At 36.9% G+C, this 19,249-nt stretch overlaps 1 pseudogene; it reads right to left on the bottom strand.

Moving 5' to 3' along the window:
- Window positions 1-583: 583 nt before the first annotated feature.
- Window positions 584-18,859, bottom strand: LOC149232982 (pseudolaratriene synthase, chloroplastic-like; annotated as a pseudogene).
- Between the last annotated feature and the right edge of the window lie 390 nt (window positions 18,860-19,249).

Below are 19,249 nucleotides of genomic sequence, written 5' to 3'. Positions count from 1 at the left end.
TCCACAAACCCTATTCCAATATAGACCAATACATCTTAATAACCTCCACTATCCACTATAATACCATAAAAAATAAAAATAAAAATTATAATAAATATTATTTTATTCCAACTAATTTTCTAATAAAAATCTCAACTTTAAAATCTAATATTCCTGAACTTTATTACACCCTGCCAATGATAAAGATAAAAGAAATAAATCACAATAAAGAAAAAAGTGACTCATATCTATATCAACTAAGGTACATGCATACACTGTAATTTCACTAAAAATTGACAATTGAAAGCTATAATATCTGATATTTCAAAACTTTATTACAGCGTGTGGACGAAAAAGATAAAAGAAATAAGACACAATGAAGAAAAAAGAGACTCAAATCCAAATTAAGTAATGATACAACCATATACACTATAATTTCACTTAAAATTGATAATTGGAAACGAGAAAAAGATACATACACAAGTGATATATATATATATAAGTGACATGCAAAGGTGATTTAAAGCCAGAAAGCTAGAAACTAAAAACGTAGCTACTTGTACAATTTCGAGTATGTTCTTACTCATTTCAACACTAACCTTGGTTGATGCAATTAATAGGTTTCGGGTGGCAGCTGGCACATCAACAAACTTAAACTGTTGACAGAGGAGAGCAAAGAAAAGCCAAATTCACCAGTTGATCTGTTTGTTTGTTCTGGAATACTATATGTTATAAAGGCACAGGTTGAACTAGGGTTCTCATTACCAAATTCTTGGTCTCCTTGTCAGCAACGGTGTATCCATCTCGATATTTGTACATGTAATTGGAAGCTCTGTAGATGTCAAACGCAGTTTTCTTGCAAGTGATTGAGAATGGAATATTACTACCCAGTCCCATAAGCTCCCAGTTTAATTCTTTCATCATCAAACTGTTCATAGCGTTGAAATCATTGAGAGCATCCTCCTCTGTTATTCCAGGTTTGTCCTTCATATAACACGATATGCACGAAGCTTCCTCTCCATGGGCCCTGTCAATCTGCATGCAATCCTCAAGATTAATTACCATGATGACGTCATTGCAAACCAAAGGCAGTGTGAAAATACTCATATTCAAATGCAAAATGCAGATACCTTGTAGGCGTTCATGTCACCTCTTAGTCGGCCAATGGAGGAGGCCAAGTGATGGAATCTGGATGGAATATCGATTTCCTGCAAGGAGATGTCATCAGGAAGTGGTATGTCCATCGTCAGGATGGGCAATATCGCTATATGTAAACCACTGGTAATCTTGCTGTTCTTGAGGTATTCCTCAAACGTTGGGATGTAACCACTGGTAATCTTGCTGTTCTTGAGGTATTCCTCAAACGTTGGGATGTAACCACTGGCAATCCACCTTGCTTCTTCCATATGAGCATCAATTATAGCCTCCCACTGCACATACAGACAGGCAAAGTAAAATTCATTATCTTTCACTAGAGATTGCATAAGGTTAAAAGTATTTATATTTAAAGTGAATATCAAAGTTGGTTAACTTATGTGGATGGCAGATTTGAGGAATATCGAAAATATAGGGGTTAGTTGTTTGACTCCTTGATAGTGAATAGCTATATCAAGACATATTCCCAAAATTTGCATTTTCTCTTTGGAAAGTTAATAATAAGATTAAGACATTTCCAAAATCTCGACATATTCCCAAAATCTGCATTCGTAAAAATACTTATTTTCCACACCGCCTTTTGAGCATATTCAAGTGTATCCCGGCCCTGTGTCTCCTCGGTGTCCCGCGCCATTTCACTGACAAGTTGGTACAACAGCATGTAAACACTTTTCATATATTCCGGGAGGCACTCTATAGTTGATGGATCCCATCTGATATCTCAAAGAAACGAAAATGGGATACATTATATATATCATCGAATACTCTTGTAGATTTCATTAAACTTATCAATTGAAACCATTATCACCTCTTAACTGCTGCTGTAAAGAGTTCAAGCTCGTCAATTGTCCCGTAGGTGTCGTAGATGTCATCGAGACAAGTGGCGATTTCACACAGTTTTGCAAAACCCAATCTGAATGCAGAATGTTTCGGCTCCATCATAATACAAGAGGCCATAGTGTAATATTCCACAGGGCGATGCCGAGTGAAGCTCATTTCAGATAAACCTGAAGCTTTCCACCATCTACACATAATTGACAGCGCCTTCAGCCAAGCTGGGGGAGATGTCTATTTGTAATGTGTATCCAAAAATAGCCCTTACCATATTAATCTATGTTTAAATAAACAAATTTCATCTTAATTTTTTGATCTAGCAAAGGATTAAAAAGTCCATGTACAGACTATGAGAGATAATATTTATCTTTGTTCCTTATATCTATGCTCATCCTAATGCACAAGTAACTAGCAATAGTTCAGGAAGTGGTCATTTTTATTTTAATTATAGATTTTTTTGTTTGTAATCAAAATTAAAATCAAAATAAATAAATAAAATAAAAAATCTAAAAATGAAAAAATTTAAATAACTATACAAAACATTTAAATAATGTGGCTCATAAAAACAATTTAAATAATTAAATAAATAAACAATTAAAAATCTTTCTGCCTGCAAATTTTCTTTTTGTAATGTAAAATTTGAGAAAAAATTTGAGCCTTCCTCTGGGAACATGATAGATCCAAAATTAGATAAATCTAAACGGGTAATTATAAATTTTGGAAATATTTTTAAATCTAATTACTAATTTTCCTCTTATTTATTTATTTGTAAATACTTACATAACCTGCAATTAAGTTATGCTCAACTCCAATATCGTAGTGATCTTAAACTTCATTAGATAACAGATTTTAGAAATATTTTGAGGAACCTAAACTAAGCTAAGTGTTTAGCTTCATTGAAATTACAAAATATTCCTGAAATTTAAAATAAAAATAAAAATAACCATTCCTCACCTTGAAAGGGGCCAAGTGACATTGTTATTACCTTGAAAGACGCTAGAGCTCTATATGTTGTAAAGAGTTCAAGATATTGAATTCCAATTTTGCAAGTTCCAGAAGTTTCTCTCTCGGCATCCTGCAAAGTAAGGAAAAAAGAAGAAAAGATAGAGTATCAACATTTCCATTTCTAGAATGTCACAAATGCACAAAATAGTATCAGTCGATGTTAAAAACTATGGACCAATGGGCCGACTTATATATACTCGAAGGACTATCCGTGCCCTGTTCATGTATCTCTATGTAACTCCTTGCTTCCCATCTGGGTATAGTTGACCGCTAGCCAAATTCCAGAACGTACTCTATCTGACAACCACAAAAATGTAAAGCCATACCACAAAAATGTAAAGCCATTAAATATCAGAGATTGAAACAAATATAGCATTATGAATAAATCAGCAAAAGCCTCACTTCTCGGGAAAGACTCGACGGTGGAATCTTTTGTAGTGTTGGAACGTTAATTTCAACCTACAGACTTTTTTTTCTGCGATGCGATCGCAGATCGCATATCGCACTTTTCCCTCGCCACCCTTAGCTGCATGCTTGTATTATGTGCGATGCGATATTTGCGATGCGATCGCAGATCGCATGATTTAAAGGTAATAGAGGCGGTGGCACATCCTTCTCTTCCTGCGATGCGATGGTGTGATAAGCATGCATTAAATTCAAATAGGATATTTTGAGCCGTGTAATAAATGATATTTACTAGGGTTGGTAAATGTAGGTGAAATCTTAAATTTTACTATTTTTTATTTTCACGGAAGTATGGGAAAAACAACACGTATTGAAAAGATATTTTGTGTTGTTCACCATATATAAAAGAAAATGCAAGAGCAGAGACGTGTAGTGTGTAGAGAGTATTTTAGCCAAGAAGAGTTCTTTTTTCTTGCAACGCACAACAGTGCTGGAGAAATAGTTTTCTGAGATATTGGACTCAGGTTCTGGAACTGAAGTTCCTGTTGTAAATCCCTCAGATGTTGAGGAAGACAAATTCTGTAATAGTTTTTATTATTGTTTTATAATAAAGATCCTGTAGAAAACCAGAGCGTTGTTCTCTGTGTTATTTTCTTTGTTATGTTTGAAATGAACAGAAATTTCCAACATGGTATCAGAGCTAGTCTAGGCACTCAGTGAATAAAAAAAAAGCAGAGGTGGTTTTTTCACTGTAGGAGCTGTAAGAAGCTTGTTGAGCAGATTTTACCAGCAGAAAAGTTTTTTTTTTTACAGTCAGTATCTCTTCTTTATTTTTTCACAAGTTAAGATGGCAGATGCTGGAACTGGTTTGACGAATCCCCAACTGCCACAGTTTAATGGGAAAAACTATAGTTATTGGTCCATAACAATGAAAGCATTGTTTGCTTCTCAAGGAATATGGGAGCTGGTTGAAACTGGCTATGCTGAACCGGCAGATGCAACAGCATTGGCTGCTTTGACAGCAGCAGAAAGAGACCAGTTGAAGAGTGACAAGAAGAAGGATGCCAAAGCCCTCTTTTTCCTCTTCCAATCAGTACATGAAAGCGTTTTTCTACGGATTGCAGCAGCAACAAAATCCAAAGAGGCCTCGGATATTCTCAAAACTGCCTATCAAGGCATGGAGAAGGTGAACACTGCAAAGTTGCAGATGTTGAGGAGAGACTTTGAAAATCTCAGCATGAAGGAATCTGAAACAATAGATTCATTCTTCACTCAGGTTATTGGCTTGATAACCCAGATAAGATCTCATGGCGAGATTCTTGAAGAAAGAAGGATTGTAGAGAAAATCTTGAGATGTTTACCCTCAAGGTTTGAATCTATTGTGGTAGCAATAGAAGAAACAAAAGATCTCTCACAGTTCACGGTAGATGAGCTGAGTGCTTCTCTATTGTCTCATGAACACAGACTGAGTAGAGGAACAGATTCCTCATTTGAGCAAGCATTCAAGTCTCAGATGTCTTTTGGCCAAGGAAGAGGTCGAGGCAAAGCAAATAACAGAGGTCGTGGAAGAAGCCAAAACAGAGGCAGAAATTATCCTGCAAGAACAAGCGGAAGGAGTTGCAATCAGAACCAAGATGAAGGTTCAAGCAAACATCAAGCTCATGGAAAAAGGTATGACATATGGGCACTATGCCAATGAATGTAGGAAAAAGCAAAGTGACATGAATAATAGGCAAAATGCTAATTTTGCAAATGAAGAAGATAAAAACCCAAAGAACGTGCTGTTAACATGTAACATTGCACAAGACAAACAAGAAGATTTTTGGTTCTTAGACTCAGGTTGTAGTAATCACATGACTGGAAATATTGCAATGTTTGCCAATCTGGATGAAAATGTGAAATATGAGGTAACAACAGGGACTGATGATACGATATCTGTCAAGGGTAAGGGCAGAGTCAGTATCCGAGCAAAAAATGGAGAACAGATGATTGTGACAGATGTATACTATGTACCTGGTCTGAAATGTAATCTTTTGAGCATTGGACAGCTCATTAACAAAGGTTACAACGTGTTCTTCAAAGATGATTTATGTACAATCAGAGACATACCTCCAAGTAAGAAGATCATTGCACAAGTGCAGATGACCAGCAATAGAATGTTTCCCCTCAAACTCAAGGCAGATTTGAAGGAAGGCAGAACTATTGCGGCTGTAACACAAGAAGTCTTTCAGGAACAACTGAAAGACGTGAATTGGTTGTGGCATTTGAGATTTGGACATCTCAATTTCGGAGGCTTGAATCTGTTGCTCATAAAGGGAATGGTAAGAGGATTACCATTGATTGAGAAACTAGACAGCCTTTGTGAACGATGCATATTGGGCAAGCAACACAAAGAAAGCTTTCCAGCAGGAAAGAGTATAAGGGCAAAAGCACCATTGGAAATTGTTCATTCTGATGTGTGTGGACCGATGCAAACACCATCATTTGCAGGAAATAAATATGTTTTAACTTTCATTGATGATTACACCAGAAAGACATGGGTGTATATGCTGAAACAAAAGAGTGAAGTGTTTGAGAAATTCCGCCACTTCAAAACTCTTGTTGAGAAATAGTGTGGGCATTATATCAAAGTGCTCAGAACAGATAGAGGAGGAGAGTACATCTCCCAAGACTTTCTGCGTTTTTGCAGAGAGAATGGCATACAAAAGCAGTTCACCACGAGGTATACACCTCAGCAGAACGGAGTTGCTGAAAGAAAGAATAGGACCATTCTTGACATGGTCAGAAGTATGCTAAAGGCAAAACACTTGCCGCATGAGTATTGGGCAGAAGCTGTCACTTGCGCAGTTTACATCTTGAATAGATGCCCAACTAAAGCTGTCATGAACAGAATACCAGAAGAAGCATGGAGTGGTCAAAAGCAAATAGTCACTCACATGAGAGTATTCGGTTGTGTGGCATATGCACATGTACCGGATTAGCTAAGGAAGAAGCTTGACAGTAAGGGGGAGAAGTGTGTCTTTATTGGCTATTGTGATGAGTCAAAAGCATACAAACTCTATAATCCATCCACCAAGAAATTGATAGTAAGCAGAGATGTGCAGTTCATTGAAGATGAAGCTTGGGATGGAAGTTTAGAGAAGACAACGAATGTGAAGACATTTGTGTCTCACGAAGAAGAAGAGGAAGGGACAGCAATAAATAATCCTTCCTTGGTGGCCCCTCCTACACCACAGCAAGTACAACAAACCACACCACAATCGAGAGTTCAAACGGCCTTAAGAAGTCAAGGAAGTGCTTCTTCAAGCACACCACAGGGATCAGAAATACCCTCAAGTTCGGATGGAACTCCAAGCACACCAAGAAGACCAAGATTCAGAAATCTGAATGAGATTTATGAACAAGGAGAGGTAAGTAACAATACTGGTCTGAATTCATTATTCGCTTTGTATTGTCATGTTGATGACCCAGTCCATTTTGAAGATGCTGTAAATGAAGATAAATGGATTGAAGCAATGAATGAAGAAATTGGTGCAATTGAGAAAAGTAAAACATGGGAGTTAGTGGATCTCCCTGTAGGCAAAGATGCCATTGGAGTCAAGTGGGTCTACAAGACCAAAAGCAATGCTGAAGGCAAGATTGACAGACACAAAGCAAGACTTGTTGTGAAAGGCTACAAGCAGCAACAAGGCAAAGACTATGATGAAACCTTTGCACCAGTAGCAAGGATGGAAACAGTCAGAATAGTGTTGTCTATTGCAGCACAACAAAAATGGAAGATTTATCAGATGGATGTTAAATCTGCATTCTTGAATGGAGTGTTAAAAGAAGAGGTTTATGTTGAAAAACCTCCAGGCTATGAAGTTGAAGGCCAAGAGCATAAAGTTTGTAAACTGAAGAAGGCTCTTTATGGGCTGAAGCAAGCTCCAAGAGCATGGTACAGCAGAATAGATGCTTACCTGATTGAGAATGGGTTTGACAAGTGTGATGGTGAACCCACACTCTACATAAAGCAGAATGACGGTAAGATTATTATTGTTGTTCTATATGTAGATGATTTGATTTTCACAAGCAATGATGCGTCTCTCATTGCTGATTTTAAAGCAGTCATGAAGAGTGAATTTGAAATGACTGACTTGGGTTTCTTAAGATATTTTCTTGGAATTGAAATAGACCAAAGTGAAAATGGCATTTTCATTTCTCAAGATAAATATGTAGAAGCAGTGTTGAAGAGATTTAACATGCAGAACAGCAAAGCAGCTGTGACTCCAACTGTAATGGGGTTGAAATTGACCAAAGAAGACAGCAGCAAGGATTTTGATCCAAAATTATACAAGAGCATAGTTGGCAGCCTTATGTATTTGACTGCAACTAGGCCGGATATTATGCATGCTATGAGTTTAATCTCCAGATTTATGGAAAGACCGAAAGAGACTCATTGGCAGGCAGCCAAGAGGATTCTAAGGTATGTGAATGGAACGAAGTGGCTTGGTATTTTATACTCCTCTTCTGAAAGTTTCATGTTGACAGGTTACACTGACAGTGATTGGGCTGGAAGTGTTGATGATAGGAAAAGCACATCAGGATATGTGTTTCATATGGAATCGGGAGCCATCTCATGGGCTTCCAAGAAGCAACCTGTTGTGGCTTTGTCAACAGCAGAGGCAGAGTACGTGGCAGCAACAGCAGCAGCATGCCAAGCAGTATGGCTGAGAAGAGTTCTTAGAGATTTGTGTCATGAACAAGAAAACAACACACCCATTTACTGCGACAATAGCTCTGCAATAGCATTGTCCAAAAATTCTGTTTTCATAGAAGAACAAAGCATATAGACACCAAATTTCACTTCATACGTGAATTGGTTAACAATGGTGAGATTGTTTTGCAGCACTGCAGAACAGAGGATCAGTTCGCTGACATCTTGACAAAACCATTGGGAAAGAAAAATTTCGATCATTTCAGGAAATGCATGGGTATGCAGAAAAAACCCAGCAGTTAAAATTAAGGGGGAGTGTTGGAACGTTAATTTCAACCTGCAGACTTTTTTTTCTGCGATGCGATCGCAGATCGCATATCGCACTTTCCCTCGCCACCCTTAGCTGCATGCTTGTATTATGTGCGATGCGATCGCAGATCGCAGATCGCATGATTTAAAGGTAATAGAGGCGGTGGCACATCCTTCTCTTCCTGCGATGCGATGGTGTGATAAGCATGCATTAAATTCAAATAGGATATTTTGAGCCGTGTAATAAATGATATTTACTAGGGTTGGTAAATGTAGGTGAAATCTTAAATTTTACTATTTTTTATTTTCACGGAAGTATGGGAAAAACAACACGTATTGAAAAGATATTTTGTGTTGTTCACCATATATAAAAGAAAATGCAAGAGCAGAGACGTGTAGTGTGTAGAGAGTTTTTTAGCCAAAATAGTTTTCTGAGATATTGGACTCAGATTCTGGAACTGAAGTTCCTGTTGTAAATCCCTCAGATTTTGAGGAAGACAAATTCTGTAACAATTTCTATTATTGTTTTATAATAAAGATCCTGTAGAAAACCAGAGCGTTGTTCTCTGTGTTATTTTCTTTGTTATGTTTGAAATGAACAGAAATTTCCAACATGTAGCATATCTTTTAAATATCTCACGGCAAAGTTTTCAGCCTCTTCCATAACCTTTTCCCCAGGAAAGGCAAGGAGGGACGCCCGAAAGAGATTGAGTACGCTCCTGATCTCTCCAACTGTTTGAATAGAAGAACAAACAAACTGTCCATTTTGGCCTGTGAAGTGTTCGAACGCATCTGATGATGTATATTTATCAATCACAGTTCAGCAAAAGTAATTCATTCTAACTTATAATTAATGAAATGTGGATACATATCTAACCTGAAGAAACATTATATCCGTGCAGTCGCAGAGTTCGAAATGCTAGTGACGTTGAATTTAGATCAGGGATGAGACTGTCTCTACTGCATCCAATTCCTTTTTTGTTCCAATAACTGCTGGCCAAAATGATATCTTGTTATAATTAAAGTATATTCATTACATATTTAATTAATGCATCTGAAAAGCTTCTAAAACGACTCACGAAAGAAACATGTTTTATATAGTTTATGTTAAATTTAGCAATATTTTAAAATTTGACAAACAAGAAAAAAATAGAATTGTTTTTAGTGAGATTTTTTAAAAGTTTTTCTGTTTAATTTATCTAAAATCTAGCAGGAATTTATTGAACTCACAAGCTTGATGGACTACTCCTGCACAATGGAAGTACCTTAAGGGTTTTTAAGGGTGCTGAATCCATATATAAGAAAAGTCTTTTAGTTAGAAATCACATTAGAGAAAATGTGATTTCTAAAGAAAAAACTCTTATTAATGTAATATAGATCACAAACCTGAATTAATAAATTACTATTCCATATGTCAAAAAACCAATTTAAACAACACAAATCAAAATTTCACTTTAACTTTTTCTACTAAAAAATCTACAAAATCTCACTAAAAACAATTCTAGAAATAATTAAATAAAATCTATAATCAAACTAAATTCAAATCATAAACACTAACCTGTAAACATAATCAAGCGAAACTTGTATCTCATTTTTGAAATGTCTATCGATTCCTAAAGATTCAATGGTATCCACCATCCAAAGGCGTTGAAAGATATCCATGGAACATATACGAGGCTCTGCAATTTAAAATGCAATATACCTAGTCATATTTGTGATTCAAATCTGATTCAAAATAATATAAATTTAAGTTCATATTAATCTTAGATTTTTTAAGGAGATATGAATCAAAATAATAGTTTACGTTTATTTTAAATGGAAAGGTATCATGATAATAATAGACACTCTGATTTGAGAATTGCATGCAATCGTGAACCAAAATGATGAATGTACCGTAATTGCCGAACTTATTGAAAACATTGTTAGAATCTGCGAGGCATTTTGAATCTTCAGTGAGCATTAAAGAAATAACCGTGGAAGCGAGCGAACTTAAGAACGATCCAACGGCCATAGTTCCGTTCCAGTCAAGATTCATCATGTGATCTCGCTTTCTTTCCCACGAAAACAACGCTGGCATGGCAACTCTGTCCGTTGAACAGTGTACAGGATCGTATCAGTATCGTTTTCAAATGGTTGAATCAATATTTGTGAACGATAGAAATGTGTAAAACCTAAGGTCTTACCTAGCAAAAGTTGCTTCCCGCTTCCTCCACAGTGATCGGAGGCAAGGTAGTTCATATGGGAGGCTCAGCTGAAGCGATTTCGCTTCCCTGAGCAACTCAGCAAAGATGATCCCCAACTCAGCTGGCACGCTTTCATACTGTATTTGTTCTATCGCTCTTCTAATGAAATTAAGACCTGTCGAAGATGCACGTCGTTGCTCTAAAAACTCAAGACATTCACCCCCAAAAAAAACCTAACAGAAAGCAAAGAATGTAAGCAGTGTTTCAGCTTCAAAGATAGAAAATCTGAATTTATGTAAATGGCAAATTCTCCAAATATTTAGCAAGTCTTCTATGTTTATCAGATTTCAGATTATTATCAAAATTTTCAATGGACATTCAGGTAAGAAAAGTAAAACTAATCTGACTTAATGTAAATTACAAATTTTCCAAATATTTAACAAATTTTCTATGTTTATTAGATTTCATACTATTCTCAAAATTTTAAATGGACATCCATGTAAGAAAAGTAAAACTAAAACCAGCATAGATCCATCTTATATACAGATCTAACATAAGAAGAGAGAAATCCAATTTCTTTAAGTACAAATTTTTTTATAAGCTTACATTATCTAAATGTTTTATATGGTTATTTATTTATTTTTATTTGTTACACATCACACTGGGATGTAGAATAAGTCTCTTGGCTCAATAAGGTGTTGGATTTTCACACTCACTTGGACTAACTGCCACTCTAACAGCCACCGTAGAACCACTAAAAAAAATATGATAATGGTTTAGTTATAATCGTTTAAAATTTTACTAAAAATTTTGATGTAATAGAAAACCCAAAAGGAAAACCCAAACACAACACAAGGAAGAAAAAAGCCTAGAGTATCTTATCCCCAAAAATTTTATTTCTTAGATATAATTTCATCTTATTTTTAATATAATTAAAATTATTCTTATCTAAATTGTAAATTTCCTAAAAACATTTTATTAAGATGTTTTATTTTTATATATCTAATCAAAACTTTCCTTATTAGAAAAAAATATTTTGAAATCTCACTTAAAAAAATATTTAAAAAAAAAATCCCATAAATTCACAACCCATTAATTTACAACCCATTAGATTGAATAATAAACATATACTAATTATAACATAAGAATACAAAGATAATATAATATAAACGTAGACTGAATATAGCATAAAGATACTGCAATAAAGATACAGTGATAATATAATTTAAACATATACTAAATATGGCAGGAAGATACAGCAACAATATAATATAAGGCAGAAACAATGAAAATGGGACCTTGATCTATTTGTTCTAGTCCGATTTTCCATGTAGCGAGAGTAACGACACAAGCTAGAGTGTTGAAGAGTCGATCAAAGAGTGGAAGGTGTGACTGTGATCCCCATGAACCATCTTGCAGTAGATTCAGCAAAAGCCAATCGACTGTTCGTGGGATCGGAGGGCGAGAAGAGCCCTCAATCGCTGTCACCCTTGCAGATGGACTGATTAATTGTGCGCCATCTCCCATCGAAATTGAATGAAACATGTCCTTAACTTCCCCAATGAGTCTCTCAGCACGTTCACTGTAGGAAGGTTGCTGACCAAACATATACAAATCTCTGGTGAGTAAAGAATTCCTGTCATTTTTATGTTAGATTACATTGTTGGAGATTTTTCTATCAAAATCTCAAAAACAAAATCACAGAACACAGATACAATGCTCTATTTCAAAAACAGGATCTTTAACACAGCGGAAACTTTTTTAAAAAATATTTGCAACATGCAGAGATTTCACACACACCACAAATTTCTATTCATTAATAAAAGCAACTGCTGTTACAAATTTCTTCCTCTCTCTCAGAGGGATTCACTAAGAACATTTGAGTTCCACACAAAAACTACTCTATCTCTCCTGAGAAATACTTTGTCTCAGTGTTTTAAATTGACACACTGCTGTGAAGAATTACATACATTGATTTTTCTCACGCTGCTGCGTGTTCTTTTTTTTCATATTCAGAACTATACATGCGCACTCTTGTGCATTACAATTCTCTTACATGGACGCTGCTGCGTCTCCCCTCTTCTCTCTCTGCTTACCAAAAAAAACATTACACAATATATATGACAACAAAAGGACTTACATACGTTTTCACTTCCCATGCTTCCGTAAAAAAGAATTAAATGTTTTTACCAGCGTTTACGTGTGCCCATACTCCCGCTGAAATAAAATTAAAGACTTCACCAAAACTTACCAACCCACAGTAAATTGTATTTACTGTTTTACTGACATTTACTAACGGTAAAGAGACTTTTACTTCACGTCAAATTTATTTGCTGCTGGCTTGTACTTTAACCATTGACTTCATTTATATCGCATCGCAAAATCTCTTTTAGCGGAACACTAAAGTGGAGCACACACATTAGTGCGATCTGCGATATGCGATCAGATCGCATCGCACCATCGCGATCGCAGAAATCACAGCACATAACCAAGGGTGGCAGAGTGTGTTTGCGATTTGCGATATGCGATAGATCGCATCGCACGATAAAACAAAGCTGCAGTTGAAATTATATTTCAACACTCCCCTTTAATTTCAACTGCTGGGTTATCAATCATACCCAGACATTTCCTCAAAAATTCAAAGCTCTTCTGATCCAATGGCTTGGTCAGAATATCTGCAACCTGTTCTTGAGTTCTGCAATGTTGTAGAACAATTTCTCCATTGTTCACCAATTCTCTGATGTAGTGAAACCTTGTATCAATGTGTTTCGTTCGCTTGTGAAACACAGAATTCTTGGACAACGCAATAGCTGAGCTATTGTCACAAAAAATCACTGTTGTTTTTCCCTGCTCTTGGCCTAAGCTCTTCAACATTCTTCTCATCCAAACCGCTTGACACGCTGCTGCTGTAGCTGCCACGTACTCTGCTTCTGCTGTAGACAACGCCACAATTGGCTGCTTCTTGGAAGCCCATGAAATGGCTCCTGAACCCATGTGAAAAACGTAACCGGATGTGCTTTTCCGATCATCCACACTTCGAGCCCAATCGCTATCGGTTTAGCCAACTAAATCTGAATGTTCTGAGACATTATATAAAATTCCAAACCTTTTGGTACCTTTGACATACCTTAAAATTCTTTTTGCTGCCTGCCAATGTGCTTCCTTTGACCTCTCCATGAATCTGGAAATTAAACTAACAGCAAACATAATGTCAGGCTTAGTTGTTGTTAAATACATAAGGCTGCCAACAATACTCTTGTACAAACTAGGATCAAAATCATTACTGCTGTCCTCTCTGCTGAGTTTTAATCCCATTACCGTGGGAGTGATTGCTGCTTTGCATTCTTGCATGTTAAATCTGCCCAACACTTCATTTACATATCTTGCTTGAGAGATAAAAATCCCATTTTCATTTTGATCTACTTCTATTCCTAAGAAGTATCTCAGCAAACCCATGTCAGTCATCTCAAATTCTTCTTTCATGACTGATTTGAAGTTTTCAATGAGGTAGTCATCATTACCTGTAAAAATAACATCATTAACATACAAGACAACAATTAAAATCTTGCCATCCTTTTCTTTGATGTAGACTGTGGGTTCTCCCTCACATTTGTCAAATTCATTTTCCAGTAGATAGGAGTCTATCCTACTGTACCATGCTCTTGGCGCTTGCTTCAGCACATAAAGAGCTTTCTTCAATCTGCACACTTTGTGTTCTTGGCCTTTCTTCTCATAGCCTAGAGGTTGTTCAATGTAGACCTCCTCCTTTAACACTCCATTTAGGAATGCCGACTTCACATCCATTTGGTAAACTTTCCATTTGTTTTGTGCTGCTATGGACAACACTGCTCTCACGGTTTCCATTCTTGCAACCGGTGCGAAAGTCTCCTCATAATTTCTCCCATATTGCTGCTTGTATCCCTTGACAACCAATCTTGCCTTGAGCCTTTCAATTTTGCCTTCAGCATTGCACTTGGTCTTATAGACCCATTTGACTCCAATGATTTCTTTACCTTTTGGTAGCTCAACCAAATCCCATGTATTGTTTCTTTCTATGGCATTCATCTCCTCATCCATAGATTCTATCCATTTCCTATCTTTAATTGCATCCTCGAAATGAATAGGATCCTCAACATGACAATATAATGCAAACAAAGAATTCATTCCTTCATTATAAATGTCACTTAAGTTTCTGAACTTCTTACCTCTTTCACTTGGTGTGCAAGTGCTTGAAGACGCACTTGAATTTCCTCCTTGTGGTGTGCTTGGAGAAGCACTCTCATTTCTCCTCAAGGGTGTTCCTTGTTGTCCTTGTGTTGGCGCTGCTGTTTGGGGATGTATTTCAGCCACCTCTTCATCATCTTCATCATGAGACAAACAGTTTTTAACATTAACTGTTTTCTCTATGCTTCCATCCCAAGCTTCCTCCTCAATAAACTGAACATCTCTGCTCACAAAGAATTTCTTGGTGGATGGAATATACAACCTGTAAGCCTTGGATTCCTCACTGTATCCAATGAAGATGCATTTCTCCCCTTTGTTATCCAACTTCCTCTTTAGCTGATCAGGAATGTGTGCATAGGCCACACATCCAAAAATTTTCTTGTGGGTGACTCCTTGCTTTCTCCCACTCCATGCTTCTTCAAGCACTTTGTTCATCACAGCTTTTGTAGGACACCTATTCAAGATATATACTGCACAGTTTACGGCTTCATCCTAATAATCATTTGGCAAATGCTTTGCCTTCAGCATGCTCTTCGCCATATCCATAATGGTTATGTTCTTCCTTTCAGCAACTCCATTTTGCTGTGGGGTGTACTTAGCTGTAAACTGCTTGTGAATTCCATTTTCTCTGCAAAAACGTAGGAATTCTTTGGAGATATACTCACCTCCTCTATCAGTTCTCAAAACTTTGATACGCAGCCCACTTTGATTTTTCACAAGTGCTTTGAAATTTCGGAATTTTTCAAACACTTCACTTTTGTTTTTCAATAAATAAACCCAAGTCTTTCTTGTAGAATCATCAATGAATGTTAGAAAATATTGGCTGCTTGCTAAAGATGGAATTTGCATTGGTCCACATAAATCTGAGTGGACAATTTCTAAGGGTGCCTTTGCCCTTATGCTTTTCCCGCTTGGAAAACTTTCTCTGTGTTGTTTCCCCAAGATGCAACCTTCACAAAGTCTGTCCGGTTTCTCTATCAATGGTAATCCTCTTACCATTCCTTTTCTGCTCAACAAATTAAGGCCTCCAAAGTTGAGATGTCCAAATCTCAAGTGCCACAACCAATTTTCATCCTTTGGTTGGCTTTGGAAAGCCTCTTGGGTAACTGCTGACATTGCATCTTTGTTTTTCAAATCTACCCTTATTCTGAGAGGGAACATTCTGTTCCTCGTCATCCTTACTTCAGTAATACATCTTTTGCTGAGTGGAATATCCATGATTGTGCATACATCATTTTCAAAGAAAACATTGTAACCCTTTTGAACAAGCTGTCCAATACTCAAGAAGTTACATCTCATTCTAGGAACATAATAGACATCTGTTATGGTTTTCCTTTCACCTTGCTTTGTAAATATTTTAACTTCTCCTTTACCCATAACTGAAATTTTTCTATCAGTCCCAAGTGTGACTTGTGACTTCACACTTTGATCTAAAGCAGAAAACAAAGCTATGTTTCCTGTCATATGGTTGCTGCAACCGGAGTTTAGAAACCATATATCTTCACTATTTGTTTCAGCCATGTTACAAGCTAACAATACATTATCTTGGCTGACATTTTCTTTAGTAATATTTGCACTAGAGCTATTACTCACATCATGCTGCTTCTTTCTACATTCACTGGCATAATGCCCATATTTTTTACAATAATAACATTGGACATTGGATTTTTCATACCTTTGTCCTTGAGCATGATGTTGTCCACTTTGTTGGCTGCTGCCTTGGCCTTAGTTCTGATTTGGATCGCTGCCTCTTCCTTGAGCATTTGCTGGACTGTTCCTTCCGCCTCTGTTCTGGTTTCTGCCTCTTCCTCTCTTGTTTCCTCTGCCTTGACCTCTTCCTCTTCCAAAAGACATCTGGGTCTTGAAGGCTTGCTCTAGAGATGAGTTTTCATTTCTACTCAATCTCTGCTCATGTGTGATCAGTGATGCATGAAGCTCATCAACTGAAAAGTTTGAGAGATCCTTTGTCTCTTCTATGGTGGTGACAATCACATGAAACCTTGAGGGTAGGCACCTCAATAGTTTCTCCACAATCCTCCTTTCTTCAAGTATTTCTCCATGAGATCTTATTTGTGTGACCAGGCCAATTACTTGAGTGAAGAATGAGTCAATATTGTCTGACTCCTTCATGCATAGGTTCTCAAAATCTTTCCTCAGCAACTGTAGTTTTGCTGTGTTCACTCTCTCCATTCCTTGATAGGTTGTTTTAAGAGTTTGCCATGCTTCTTTGGATGTCTTAGCTGCTGCTAACCTTGGAAACACGCTTCCATGCACTCCCTGATACAAGAAGAAGAGGGCTTTTGAGTCCTTCTTCTTGTGGCTCTTTAACAGATCCTTCTCTCCCTGAGTTAACGCATTAAACTCATTTTCATCTGCTGGTTGTTCAAAACCATCTTCAACTATTTCCCATAAATCTTGGGAAGCAAACAAGGCTTTCATTGTTATTGCCCAATAGTCATAGTTTTTGCCATCAAATAATGGGAGCTGCATACCCATGCTATTGCTGGTGCTGGTGCTAGCCATTCTTGCACTACTTGACTATGTATTAAAAGCCACAAAAAAAATACCTTGGATTCTTTATCCTAAGTCTTCACACTGCTGGAGAAGTTGCTGCACTAAGAATCCTTCCTTCAACTTCTTTGAACACTTCAAAGAGCCTAGACTAGCTCTGATACCACTGTTGGGCATTTTTCTGTCAAAATCCCAAAAACAAAATCACAGAACACAGAGACAATGCTCTGTTTCAAACACAGGATCTTTAACACAGCGGAAACTTAAAAAATATTTGCAGCAGACAGAGATTTCACACACACCACAAATTTCTATTCATTAATAAAAGCAACTGCTGTTACAAATTTCTTCCTCTCTCTCAGAGGGATTCACCAGGAACATTTGAGTTCCACACAAAAACTACTCTGTCTCTCCTGAGAAATACTCTGTCTCAGTTTTTTAAATTGACACACTGCTGTGAAGAATTACATACATTGATTTTTCTCACGCTGCTGCGTGTTCTTTTTTTTCATATTCAGAACTATACATGCGCACTGCTGTGCATTACAATTCTCTTACATGGGCGTTGCTGCGTCTCCCCTCTTCTCTCTCTGCTTACCAAAAAAAATATTACACAATATATATGACAACAAAAGGACTTACATACGTTTTCACTTCCCATGCTTCCGTAAAAAAGAATTAAATGTTTTTACGAGCCTTTACGTGTGCCCATACTCCTGCTGAAATAAAATTAAAGACTTCACCAAAACTTACCAACCCACAGTAAATTGCATTTACTGTTTTACTGACATTTACTGACGGTAAAAAGACTTTTACTTCACGTCAAACTTTAACCATTGACTTCATTTATATCGCATTGCAAAATCTCTTTTAGCGGAACACTAAAGTGGGGCACACACACATTAGTGCGATCTGCGATATGCGATCAGATCGCATCGCACCATCGCGATCGCAGAAATCACAGCACATAACCAAGCGTGGTAGAGTGTGTTTGCGATTTGCGATATGCAATAGATCGCATCGCACGATAAAAAAAAGCTGCAGTTGAAATTATATTTCAACATACATGAATATCTTGGAAGTTGATGGTCAGGAAAAGGGTAAAACAATTGTAAAATAATTGATCTTTTCAGATAGTTAGATTTCGAAATATTCTTTAGATTCCAAAATATTTTCTAAATCTATAATAAACGTATATTTAAACCAGAAAAAACCTAATCCTACGAATGCAAAATGAATATTCAATTCAATTATTGAAGTTCATTACTCCATGATAAGCGGTTGACAGGGATTGTATGAAGTCATCGTCCCACAGGTTGGGATGAAAAACGCCTCTGCGTCTTTCTAGAGCATCGTCATCAGATGCTGCTTCAGTCGTCGTCGCCATGTTTATGATGGCAGGTGGTCTTCGGATTTGCAGAGCACATCTACCTCTCGTCCCAACTTTCTTGAGACGATATTTCGATGAATTCGAGTGTATGGATCGGAGTTGAGAGCAAATAATCGGCATTTTCGTGGACAAAATGGAACACTGATTGACAGAAGTGACACCCGACATTTCGTGAAGTTCAAAGACAGCCTTGAAAACTGAGTTGGTAGTGCAATGCAGTCTTCACCCTCTCTGGTGATCGTCACATGTACATCTCTGCTTCTTAAATAGCCGTGCGACGATTCCCAGGAACAAAATAGAAAAGTGGGAAGGATTTTAGAGCACTAATTTAATTGTCTTCACTTTCTACATTCGCCAATGTTTCGTTTTGATCGATAATCCCAAAAACTAAAGTGGAATCCCACATTCCACTATTTTTTTAGAGCCTAAAAAGGATTTTAGAGGACTAACTTAATTGGCTTCACTTTTTACAGTAGGAAAGAAAGAAAATCGTTGGATTAAAAAGGAAAAATCTCCCCATGCGGCTCCAATGTGGCAAAATAATTTTTTAAATCTAAA

Source organism: Pinus tabuliformis, chromosome J, assembly GCF_031772625.1.
Source record: "Pinus tabuliformis cultivar Carrire ecotype Pingquan chromosome J, CPIR1, whole genome shotgun sequence".
Classification (NCBI taxonomy): Eukaryota; Viridiplantae; Streptophyta; class Pinopsida; order Pinales; family Pinaceae; genus Pinus; species Pinus tabuliformis.
This window is presented reverse-complemented; position numbering and strand designations above follow the sequence as displayed.